Here is a 13,073-nt window from a genome sequence, read left to right as displayed (position 1 = left end):
GATTCTCCTCATCCCACCTCATTTCCAATTGGAGAAACAGGGAAACTGAGACTCAGAGGAGCAATAACATGTCTTGCCCAGCAAGTCAGAAGCAAAGTGAGTTCTGGAATTGTGGTCTCTAGATCCCAAGTCCAGAGTGAATCATCGGGTGTGCTTGCTAAGAGCAGCAAATTATCCTCAGCTCCTTCCTAACCCATCCCAGATTCAGGTGTTCTTTCCTTCTTTCCACTGTTTCCTATGGATCTTGATCATGGCCCTTTGGATTGGCTGTTGTCCCATGGAAGCCTGAATAAAGTCCTAAAGTGGAGTCAGAAAGTGCTTCCATTAATGAGGTTTGGATTCTGGGTCTCCCACCACCTCCATTGCTTCTAAACATTCACTGCAGATTCTGCTATACCTGACCCCACTGACCATGTACACTCTGCCCCAGGGGATCGATGTTATTAGCAAAAACCTTACTGCTCTGGGTCCACATTCATGCAACTGAGCTGCTGGAAACAAAATGGGAATTCATGCTAAGAATGCAAATGATGGGGTGCCTGGGTGGCTCAGTCGGTTAAGCGTCTAACTCTTGATTTCAGCTTAGGTCATGATCTCAGGGTGGTGAGATTAACCTCTGCATTGGGCTCTGCACGGGGCATGGAGCCTGCTTAAGATTGTCTCTCTCCCTTTCTTTCCCTCTGCTTCTCTGTCTCTCAAAAAATAAAAAAATAAAAACGTTTTCTAAACGTTTTCAAATAAATCCTGCACTTTATAAACTTTACATTTATAGGTGTTTTATGATTTCAGTGGTTAATCCCCCTAGGACTATGTGTACTGGGCAGGCAGATTTTGTTGCTCCTCGTTTTTTTTTTAAACATTGCCAATTTTATTTATTTTAAATTTGGAAAAACTGGTCATTATTTTCCGGTTATTTTATTATTCACTCTCGTCTCTATTTTATTGATTTACGATTTTTCCTTATTTCCTTCCTCTACTAAATTTTGTTGCTTCTCATTTTATGAAGAAACTGACTCTCAGGGTCTGGGATTGCTCAAGGTTTCATGGCCAGTGAGTGCCAGAGTTAACGCAAATCCAATTCTCCTAACCCTCATTTGGGGTCTCTGTTTCCTTAGACTCTACCTCTGGCAGAATCTATTTCAGGTGCAGATCTCAGAAACTGAACTAGAACATACTTAGGCAAAAGGGGGCATGTATTTTTTTAAAAAATACTAGGATATTATATATAATTCAAAGATAATCCATGGGAAATGCAAAGATGCAGCTCAATCTTGGGGACAACTGGAACCAGACAATCAAGTATGCCTTGAACCCTCTCTCCCTGCTCCTCTGTGGGCTCTTTAACAACAGCTTCCTTCAGGAGGAGGAACATATGGCCACTGACATTTCTCAAGTCTACCATCTTATGGGTTTCCCTCCCAGAGAAAGCCCTACTCCCTTCCTGAGTCTTGGTTAAAAGAAAAGGAAGTCAGGAAGAACTGAGATTGTCCTGGTTTTCATCAAGTATCCATTTATGGACCATTCAATTATGGCCAAGTTGGCAGGGTCATTTAAAATGGTGCCACATCCCCCTTCATTATAAACATGCATCTGGGGGATAACTGAGACTGAAAGTAATGATGATTCTCACTAAGAACAGGGGAGTTTTACCTGGGTATTTACCCCAAAGATACAGATGTAGTGAAAAGAAGGGCCATCTGTACCCCAGTGTTTATAGCAGCAATGGCCACAGTCGCCAAACTGTGGAAAGAACCAAGATGCCCTTCAATGGACGAATGGATAAGGAAGATGTGGTCCATATACACTATGGAGTATTATGCCTCCATCAGAAAGGATGAATACCCAACGTTTGTAGCAACATGGACGGGACTGGAAGAGATTATGCTGAGTGAAATAAGTCAAGCAGAGAGAGTCAATTATCATATGGTTTTGCTTATTTGTGGAGCATAACAAATAGCATGGAGGACAAGGGGAGTTAGAGAGGAGAAGGGAGTTGGGGGAAATTGGAAGGAGAGGTGAACCATGAGAGACTATGGACTCTGAAAAACAATCCAAGGAGTCTGAAGTGGCAGGGGGGGTGGGAGGTTGGGGTACCAGGTGGTGGGTATTAGAGAGGGCACGGATTGCATGGAGCACTGGGTGTGATGAAAAAATAATGAATACTGTTATGCCGAAAATAAATTTAAAAATAGATTAAAAAAAAAAAGAACAGGGGAGTTGTAGGCATGAAATGGCTGAGATCACCCAGTGAGTGTATAGAAAGAATAGAAGGAAGGGAGGAGAGAACCCTGGGGAGTGGGGGCGGCGGGAGGATGAGATTTCAAGAGTGAAAAGATAGGAACCCAGGAAAGAAAGAGGAAATGAATGGCAGAACATACAGATGGACAATGAGGAGAACCCAGACGGACAGGAGCCAAGTGAGTTTGAAGGAGGAAGGAGAAATCAGCAATGTTGAGGTCGAACAAAATACACAAAGAGTGGCCTTGGGATCTGGCAGAGCAAGGATCATTGGTGATCTATCCAAATGCCATTTCAGTGGAGGTGGAGGAGTGGAAGCCAGTTGAAGATGCGAAAATGCGGACTGTGAGTATAGTTCTTGAGGAACTTAGGAAGGATGGAAAAGGATTAGGAGATGAAGTGACAGAGGTGAGGGGACAGTCCCCTCTATCTTAACCACATGGGTTTAAGGAGCAGATATTTCTGGACAGTAAGCCCTATGCATGAAACTCCCCATTAGGCAACCAAACATCACATCAAATGCTCACACTGGGCAATGTAAGAAACTATTTCTAATAATAATGGCTAATTTTATTGTCATAAATCACACAGATGGGACTCAAAGCTCACATTCTCACCCATTCTTCCCACTACCTTTCCATCGGTAGATGGAATGTCAAGGTGTAAATTATCCAGAGGGAGATGATAGATCAACAGATAAGCCCCTCTCAACCAACCCCTTTCTTGAAGACTTTCCCTAAGGGGGAAGAAAATGGCCTCTTCTCCTATGTCTACTACCATCTACCTCCAATCCTACCAAGACTCTCTCCTATCTCTCTAAAAGAAACAAAGCTCTATTCAAATTATAATTTCAGACACAACCATTAATTGTGGACCAATCAGCAATTCCAGACAACTGAAAGATCCGGCGGGCGGCTCTCTATCCTCATGACCCCTCCCCCCAAGTCTGGATCTCCCCTTCTCCATGCCTTGAGCTGTGGAAAACTTGAGGGCAGGCAATGAGGTCATGTGAAGACTGACTCTACATCAGACATAGGCAGAGCTAGACTCTGGGGATTTTTCCAGACTGACTTCATTCAGTGTGTCTCACAGCCCCTGATCTCCGGGCAGACTGTGGTGGCGTAGAGAATAGGACTAAACAAAACACCTCCAACACCAACATTGACCTCCTGCAAATGGGAAGAATGTGAGACCCAAGTCCCCTCCTCCAATCTCTCATAAAAATAGGTTCCCCCTAGTTCAGACACAGCCAAAGCCTGTGACCTCACTTCAAATACGGCTGTGAGGTGTCAGGTTGCTGATGCTCCCCTGACTGTCACACGTCCCTGCCCTTTGTCACATCCCCCCCATTGAGTTTTCTCATCAGTGTTTTTCTCTCAGTCTATCCCTGATTTGCACAGCAGGTAGATGAAATAAGACCTTCCATCTGTTGCCACTAATAAAATACCAAGCATAAAGAAATATCCTCTCTGAATTAAAAACTTTCCATGTCGCACTATGATCTTGAAGGTTACTTTTTTCCTTCCTTTTTCCTTTTCTCTTTAACTTCCTTCTCCTATGATTCCTCTCTGCCCAGCCCAGCCTACTCTCTCCTCTCTTTTTTTTCTAAAGAAAAATTATACATATCTTATTTTTTTTAAGATTTATTTATTTATTTATTTGACAGAGATCACAAGTAAGCAGAGAGGCTCCCTGCTGATCAGAGAGCCCACTGCGGGGCTCTATCCTAGGACCCTGAGACCATGACCTGAGCTGAAGGCAGAGGCTTAACCCACTGAACCACCCAGGCGCTCCTACATATCTTATTCTTAAGTAGAAATATATGCATCTGTTACTCTGTTTCAGGAGGACTCATTTTATAGTGCACAGTGCTGGACGCTAGGGGACTGGGGGTCAACCCCATTGTAAGGTGCTCCCTAGAGCGACCTCGTGTGGCCATAGTGCTGGACACTAGGGGACTGGGGGTCAACCCCATTGTAAGGTGCTCCCTAGAGCGACCTCGTGTGGCCATATGGGGTTATGTACCCCCTCTTCTAAGAAATCTAGACGCACCTCATAATTCCACCCAGTAACCTCCTCCTGCTCCAAGGAAATTCTCCTAAACTCTCTTGGGGGAAGTGAAGTCCTTCTGAATGGTTTCCCAAAGCACAAGGGCTGAAATGGATGTGAGAAGCCACTAATCCAGTAGTTTGTAAAATCTGTCTTCATGCCAGGGTCACCCACAAAACTTTATAGTCATGCAAATTCCCAAGTGTCACTCCAAGAGATTCTTATTCAGAAAGTGTGGGGACATCCATATTTCTGATAAGGGCACCCAACCTCCTCAGTCCTATAGGAGCCCATCTGAAGTCTCTAATGGGAAACATTCATAGACCACTTCCCTCCAAATTCAGTGTTTGAGTCTCCTCCATGGTGTCCGGGCTCAGTGGACACTCAGCCTATGCAAAGAGCTCACATTATATCCCAGGCTAATAAGAGCAGCTGCCATCTTTTGAGCACCTACTGTGAGCCCAGGCACGGCACAAGGAGTTATGGATTATCTCATTTATTCCGCATAAAAGCTTCTGAGCTCAGTATCATCACTAACCTCCACAGGGAAACAGAAACACCACAAATCAGGTGCGATGCCTGATGTTATAAGCTAGCAAGTAGAGTGTGCTAGTACCGTGTGAGCCCTGATGTGCTGACTCTGGGGGCACACTCACAGCAATGCTTTGATGTCTAATTTTTCCCTTTTACTTCTGTGTTACCCTCCATTTCCAATTACAACTTAAATTCCTCTAAAATTGAGAATTTCATGCTTTAATTCTTTATTATAATAATTTAATACAGTATGTGTCATATATATGGTATTGTATAGTAATGCTAGCATGGGGGGGGACAACATAAATGAAGCATGTAAAAATGAGCATATAGAGACCACCAACTGTATGCTAAGCATCCTTTTACCCATTTATTCCTCATGACCCTGTGAGGAGGCACTAATTGCTCCCCATTTTAAAAATGAGAAAACTGAGGGGCACCTGGGTGGTTCAGTGGGTTAAGCCTCTGCCTTCAGCTCGGGTCATGATCTCAGGGTCCTGGGATCGAGCCCGCATTGGGCTCTCTGCTCAGCAGGGAGCCTGCTTTCCCCATTCTCTCTGCCTACCTCTCTGTCTACTTGTGATTTCTCTGTCAAGCAAATAAATAAGATCTTTTTTTTAAATGAGAAAACTGAGACTTAAAGATGTCAAGAAATAGTCCAGTTCACACACCTGGTAAGTGGCTCAGGTGGCTCTTGGATGAAGACTGTCTGAATCAAAATCCCAGGTTTGTTTCAATAGGTCTCACCCTTTTCCAACAGAAAGCCTCGTAGCCCTATCCCCCCAACATGGTTTGGGGATTTTTTTTTAAGAACTGATTTATTGTTTTCATCATTTTATTTTTAGAAATATCTAGAACCTATCACCCCAAGATGAAAATTCCCATGATCTACCAACTGAGCCAGCCAGGCACCCCACATCCTCAATATGATCATGGTCATGGTTGGTGTCCTTATCAAAAATATGGATTTCTCCAGGTATGAGGAATGCCACACTCTCCACCAAGACCAAGGCAGCACATGCAGTGGGTTTGAATAAATGCCTCAAAGATGTAGAAATAAAGATAAATGTTTGCACATGTACAAAAGACATATGTGTCTTTTGTAGAACAGTGCTTTTCACAACAGATTAAAACCAGGAACAGCCCAGGCCTCCAGCAGTGGAAGAACAAATTTTTTTTTTAAATTGTCATCTATTTACTCAACCAAACATACACAGCACTCAAAGCAACAACCTACAGCAACACACAAAAATAATGATGATTCTGAGCAATATAATCTTAAATTTAAAAAAAACTAAACTAAAGTGGAGGGCCTGGGTGGCTCAGTTGGCTAGCTGTCTGACTCTTCATTTCAGCTCAGGTCTTGATCTCAGGTTTGTGAGTTCAAGCTCTGCACCGGAGGAAAAAAATTACAAAAGATGTATTTTTAGAAATGCATGCAAATGCAACAGAACAACCTAAAAAAAAATGGGAGTAATGGACCCAGGAATGAGGATGATCACAATCTCAGATGGAGGAATGGGAGGAGTGGGAGGTGAAATACGGTGAAATGGAGATTATTGTCAAGGCCTTAGCTTTTGTTTTGAGATTCTTATTACATAATAAGGAAGGAGGAAGGAAGGAAAGAAGGAAGGACCATTCGTGGATGAGTCATGAATGTGTCAGACTTCTATTATTTTGATTATCCCAATGCAATGCACCCTGAGGTCCAATTTAAAAAAAAAAAATTGGCTATTAGATACATAAATGGTTTGGTACCCTTCTATTATGAGCTCTTAGAAGGAGAGATTGAATTTTCATTTCCCAGTTTTGATACTGAGTTGTGTGCCTTGAGGAGAAAATCACAAAAGCTAGAACAAAGGAACCCAGAGTACCTTCTGCTTCTCCTGGAAAATACGTGAAATTGACTACACTGATCCGTGCAGGCAGGTGGCGGGCGGTGTAAGAGGGCTGGCCAGAGTCAGACCATGGCCAAGTGTGACTCCAGCAAAGACAGATCCTCAAAAATATGATGTCTCCTGCACAGAGATGCGCGCGCACACACACACACACACACACACCTGCTACTGACTATAGAAAAAATCATTTCTCATGTGGAAAAGAAGTTAAGCTACACAGGGGCGCCTGAGTGTCTCAGTGGGTTAAAGCCTCTGCCTTTAGCTCAGGTCGTGATCCCAGGGTTCTGGGATCGAGCCCCACGTCGGGCTCTGTGCTCCGCAGGGAGCCTGCTTCCACCTCTCTCTCTCTCTGCCTGCCTCTCTGCTTACTTGTGATCTCTGTCAAATAAATAAATAAAATCTTAAAAAAAAAAAAAAAAAAGAACTTAAGCTACACAGAGAGGAGATAGAACAGAATGGGGCAGCTGAGGAGAGTATAAGTAAACTTTATTGACTTTCTCATTTTGTCTGGGCTCCCCTCTCTATTGGGCAAAAGAAGTTCATCTCCCTGGGCTATGAGCTTAGCAGTTCTCCAGTGCACAGTTGCCAACTTCTGAGACCCTGCCAGGGATAAATGTAAATGTCCACAAGGAGGAGAACATGAGCTGCAAAGACCTTTGAGCCCAGTAGAGGGGCGGCGCCTGCCTGATTGTTGGGTTGGTCCCAAGGTCGGCAGTTGCTGGCTTGTGTGTAAGGCAAGAGAGAGCTCAGTACTAATGACCATTACAAGGACCACCAGTGCATGGAGTCCTAACCCCTGGGGGTTGTCCTACTTCCCCAGGCTCCTGGTTAGACAGGCACTAGAACATCGCTCTGTTCTTTGTGGCATTCACATTACGTACCAGTAATTGGCACAGATCTGGTGAGAGCACCAGGCACTTCTGTACGTCTGGAGAAGAAGACCCCTTTTACTTCTCTTCTCTGCAACGCTGACTGAGTGGCAGAGAAGGTTGAAATGTAGAATAAAAAAAAAAAAATCCTGTATGCCAGGGAGTTTTTCCATCTATAGAGCTAAAAACACTGTGTGAATCTCCACAGTCCCTTCCTGAACCACAATTCCTGGTTGAGGAGTCCACGTGAACAAGGCAACTGCAGGATGTGGGAAGTCTATCGACTTCAGGCCACACTGATGGGGACTGAACCTCCGCTCTGTCTGCCACCTGCATGATCTCCGTGATGGATTTGATGTCCCTGAGCCTCGCCCCCACCATCCGTATGATGGGAGGAAGAGTAGCCTTCTCCAGAGGATTACTGGGTAAGGTTAAATTAGGTAATACATTCAAATGAATCTGGCATATGGTGCACATAATAAAAGTTCATTCACTCATTATTCACCCTTGTCTCTCCCAGAAAGCATCCAATAAAGAAGTTGGGAGAAGACAAGGCAGCAAGAAATCTGCACAATCTTAAACAGTTGCTTTTGCTCAGGTCATGATCCCAGGGTCCTAAGATCGAGCTCCACATCGGGCTCCTTGCTGGGCAGGGAGCCTGCTTCTCCCTCTCCCTCTGCCTGCCTGCCTACTGCTTCCCCTGCTTGTTCTCTCTCTCTCTCTCTCTCTCTCTCTCTCTCTCTCTCTCTGTCAAATAAATAAAGCCTTTAAAAAATAAATAAGATGACTGGGTGGCTTCGTTGGTTAAGAAATCTGCATAATCTGTTATTGTGGAGAGCTGCCCACTTGGCCTTATAGAGAATCTCCCTTATTGGAAGCTGTTTGTCAACTCTCAACAATGCGACCCCTTGGGGTGCTGGGACAGGGGAAGACACCATATGGGGGCATTTCTCTGGAAAGAAAATTTGGTGCCAAGAGGCCCCTTCCTAAGTAAAACCTTCCCTGCCTCCCCCCTTCCTCCTCATCTCCAGGTGGGCAGAGCTGGTGACCCCCTTCTCCAGACTTGGAGCATGCTCAGTCCATATTATCCAGAGTGATAACTCCCCATATGAAGCATATATACCAGGCACTGGGATGAGCACTTCCCATGCCTTATGTCTTTAATCCTCTCATTAACCCTATGAAGGAGGAAAATGAAGGTTAATGAAGTGAATTAATATACTGAGGTACAAAGACAAAAGATGGCAGAACTAGAATTCAGACCCCTGTCTGCTGGCTCCAGTGTTTTAAGCCACTGCACCACACTGTCTGTCTCCCTTGTACCCCATCGTGGTCCTTATCCACGTGTATATATGCTGTATATATCTGTTAGTCATGGTGTATATATCTGTTAGTCATGCCTAATAGGCTGTCAGCTCTTCAGAGACAGGAACTGTGGCTTTTTTATCTGTTTGCCCCAGCATCTAGCACAGTGCCTGGTGAAGAATGAATGAATAAATGAAAGAAGGAACCATCTTCTCCTGAGTCAAAGAGAGAGACAGCACCACTGTTCTTCCTAGGAAGCTTTGTAGGGTGAGGAGAGGGCAGGTGTCCAGAAGTACAGGTTACACCTTCCCTGAAGTGCACTTCTCACTCACATTAGGAGCCCAAAGCTTAGCCATGAGAGGGATGCCAAGCCCTTCGCTAGAAGAGAGAAGTTTACTGGATCTAAGGCTAGAAAACCCACCCCATCCCTTCATTTCACAATTTTTTGTGGCATTAAATCCTCATAGAATTTATTCTGGATATTTCCTTCAAATCCATTGAACTGAGCCATTTTCTTGTTTCATATTCATTACTGTGGTTTACAGATTATCTCCTTAGTGATCCCAAATGAAACTGCCACCTAATCCCTACAAGAGGTTCTGCTCAAAATTTCAGAATGAAAGTAGTATATTGGTTAAGAGTATGGAACCTGAAGTCACATATTCCTAGGTTCAAATTCCAACCTGCTATGTAAGTTTCTTAAAATTCTTTAATCCTATTTTCACTTCTATAAAATGGATACAATAATAATTTCATAGAATTACCATTGAGATTAAATGTGATATGTATAAAACATTTAGCATAGTGTCTGGCACATAGTAAATGCTCAATAAACATTCGTTTTTAAAAGTTGGGTCTAGAGGGCGCCTGGGTAGCTCAATAGAGTAAGCCTCTGCCTGTGGCTTGGGCCTGATCTCAGGGTCTTGGGATGGAGCCCCACATCGGGCTCTCTGCTCAGGAGGGAACCTGCTTCCTCCTCTCTCTCTCTCTCTCTGACTGCCTCTATGCCTACTTGTGATCTCTCTCTGTCAAATAAATAAATAAATAAAATCTTTAAAAAAAAAAAAAGCTGCTCCACACCACTCGGCATCAGGGAAATACAAATCAAAACCACAATGAGATACCACCTCACACCAGTCAGAATGACTAAAATTAACAACTCCAGAAACAACAGATGTTTGGTGAGGATGTGGAGAAAGGGGAACCCTCCTACACTGTTGGTGGGAATGCAAGCCACTGCAGCCACTCTGGAAGACGGCATCGAGGTTCCTCAGAAACTTAAAAATAGAGCTACCCTACTACCGAGAAATTGTGCTACTATGTATTTATCCAAAGAATACAAACAGTGATTCAAAGGGGCACATGCACCCCAGTGTTTATAACAGCAATGTCCACAATAGCCAAGCTATGGGAAGAGCCCAGATGTCTACCAACAGATGAATGGATAAAAAAAGATATGGTGCGTGCGGGTTGTGTAATGGATTATTACTCAGCCGTCAAAAAATGAAATCTTGCCATTAGCAACGACATGAATGGAACTAGAGGGTATTATGCTAAGTGAAATAAGTTAGTCAGAGAAAGACATATACTATGATTTCACTTATATATGGGATTTAAGAAACAAAACAGATGAACATAGCGGAAAGGAAGGAAAAATGAAACAAGATTAAAACAGTGAGGAAGACAAACCATAAGAGATTCTTAACAATAGGAAAAAGCAAACTGAGTGTTGCTGGAGGGGAGTTGGGCAGGAGGATTTGGTATCTGGGGGATGGGCGTTAAGGAAGGCACTTGGTGGAATGAGCACTGGGTGTTTATATGCAACTGATGAATCATTAAATTCTACCTCTGAAACTAATAATACACTATATGTTAATTAAATTGAATTTTAAAAAATCTTTTAAGTTGGGTCTAGTACAGGGACAACTAAGGTGGTCACAGAGGTGCTGGTACTCCTAGGATAGAGTTCAGTTCACTCTGACATTAGGGTTCCCTCAGATTACCACCAACTCCATGACCAATCTTCTAAAAGTTTAACCTGCTATCAATCCTGCCCACACACAGAGATCTCAGAGCCATTCTAATGCCTCATTTGTAAATATGAAGGTAACCAAGAATCCTTAGGCACTGTTTTTAAAACTCTGCAACATGAAAGAGAAAAACCAAAATAAATAGCAAAATTGACCTAACAAAGCAGAGACAATTTAAGGAACAAGAGAGAAATGTTTAAAAAGAAGATTTGAGAAGATACGGCATCCGTAATACAAAGGTATAAAAAGGAATTAAGCATAGTAGTTCCTCAAAAAATTAAAAATAGAATTGCCACATGATTCAGTAATTTCACTTCTTCGTATATACCCAAAAGAATTGAAAACAGCATCTCAAAGAGATATTTGTACACTGATGTTCATAGCAGCATTATTCACAATAACCAAAAGGTAGAAGGTTCCCAAGTGTCCATCAGTGGGTGAGGGAAATATGGTATGCACCACTATGTTTACTGCAGCAATATTTACAAAATACAAAAATATTCCAGCCAAAGTATGGAAGCAGCCCAAGTGTCCATCGATAGACAAACAGATAAATAAGTGGTGTGTGTTTCTGTGTGTGTATACATATGGCAGTGTGTATATACATCTATAATGGAATATTATTTAGCCATTAAAAAATAATGAATCCTTGGGGCACCTGGGTGGCTCAGTGGGCTAAAGCCTCTGCCTTTGGCTGGGTTCATGATCCCGGGGTCCTGGGATCGAGCCCCATATCCGGGCTCTTCACTCAGCGGGGAGCCTGCTTCCTCCTCTCTCTCTGCCTGCCTCTCTGCCTACTTGTGATCTCTGTCTGACAAATAAATAAATAATCTTTAAAAAAAGAAATAATGAATCCTTGCCATTTGTAGCAACATGGATGGAGCTAGAGAGTATAATGCGAAGCAAAATAAGTCAATTGGAGAAAGACAGATACCATATGACTTCTCTTTATGTGGAATTTAAGAAACAAAATGAACAAGTGAAGAAAAAGAGAGAGAGAAACCAAAAAACATGCTCTGAACTATAAAGAACAACTAACAGTTACAAGGGGAGGAGGGTCAGGTGATGGGTAGCATAGGTGATGGGGATTGAAGAATACAGTTACCATGATGAACACTGAGTCATGTATATAAATGTTACATTCTATATGGTACACCTGAAACTAATACAACACTGCATGTCAACTACACTGGAATTAAAATTAGAAACTTAATTTAAAAAAAAAAGATTAACAAAAAAATTGGAGAGAAAACAAGAATATGTGGCATGTACGTACAATAGAATATTATTCAGCCTCTAAAAGGGAGGAAATTCTGACATATGCTACAACATGGATAAGCCTTGAAGATACTATGCCAAGGGAAATAGGCCAGTAAAAAAAAGACAAATACTCTATGATTCCATCCCAATGAGCTACCTAGAGTAGTCAAATTCAGAGACTGAAAGTAGAGTGGTGGTAACCAGGGCTGGAGTGTGCTTCATGTGTACAGTTTCCTTTCAAAGATAAAAAGAGTTCTGGAGATTGGTTCCATAACAATGTGAACACACTTAACACTACCAAACTACATACTTAAAAATGGTTAAGGTGGGGGTCACCTGGATGGCTCAGTGGGTTAAGCCTCTGCCTTCGGCTCAGGTCATGATCTCAGGGTCCTGGGATCAAGCCCCGCATCAGGCTCTCTGCTCAGTGGGGAGCCTGCTTCCCGCCTCTCTCTCTGCCTGCCTCTCTGCCTACTTGTGATCTCTCTGTCAAATAAATTTTAAAAAATGGTTAAGGTGGTAAATCTTATATTGTGTGTATTTTATCACAATTTAAACATGGTAATGGGGAACAAAAATAATTGAAAAAAATTGAAAGGAATGTTGCTAAAACTTTAAAATGCAATGTGCTTAAAGATGAAGTTGAGGAAATGTTTTAGCTCATAGAACAAGAGGACAATGAGATTAAAAATATGAGATTTTTTAAAAGGGCAAAAGGAACAGGGGCGCCTGGCTGGCTCAGAGCATGTGACTCTTGATCTCAGGGTCATGAGTTCAAGCCACACGCTGGGCATGGAGCCTATTTAATAAATAAATAAACACACACACAAAAAAAGGAACCATCCAGAAGTGCAACATCTCACTCCTTGGGAACTTCAGAAAATTATTAG

Source organism: Mustela nigripes, chromosome 16 (assembly GCF_022355385.1).
Source record: "Mustela nigripes isolate SB6536 chromosome 16, MUSNIG.SB6536, whole genome shotgun sequence".
In the NCBI taxonomy this organism is placed as follows: domain Eukaryota; kingdom Metazoa; phylum Chordata; class Mammalia; order Carnivora; family Mustelidae; genus Mustela; species Mustela nigripes.
The sequence above is the reverse complement of the archived record's forward strand: the minus strand, read 5'-3'. Positions refer to the sequence as shown.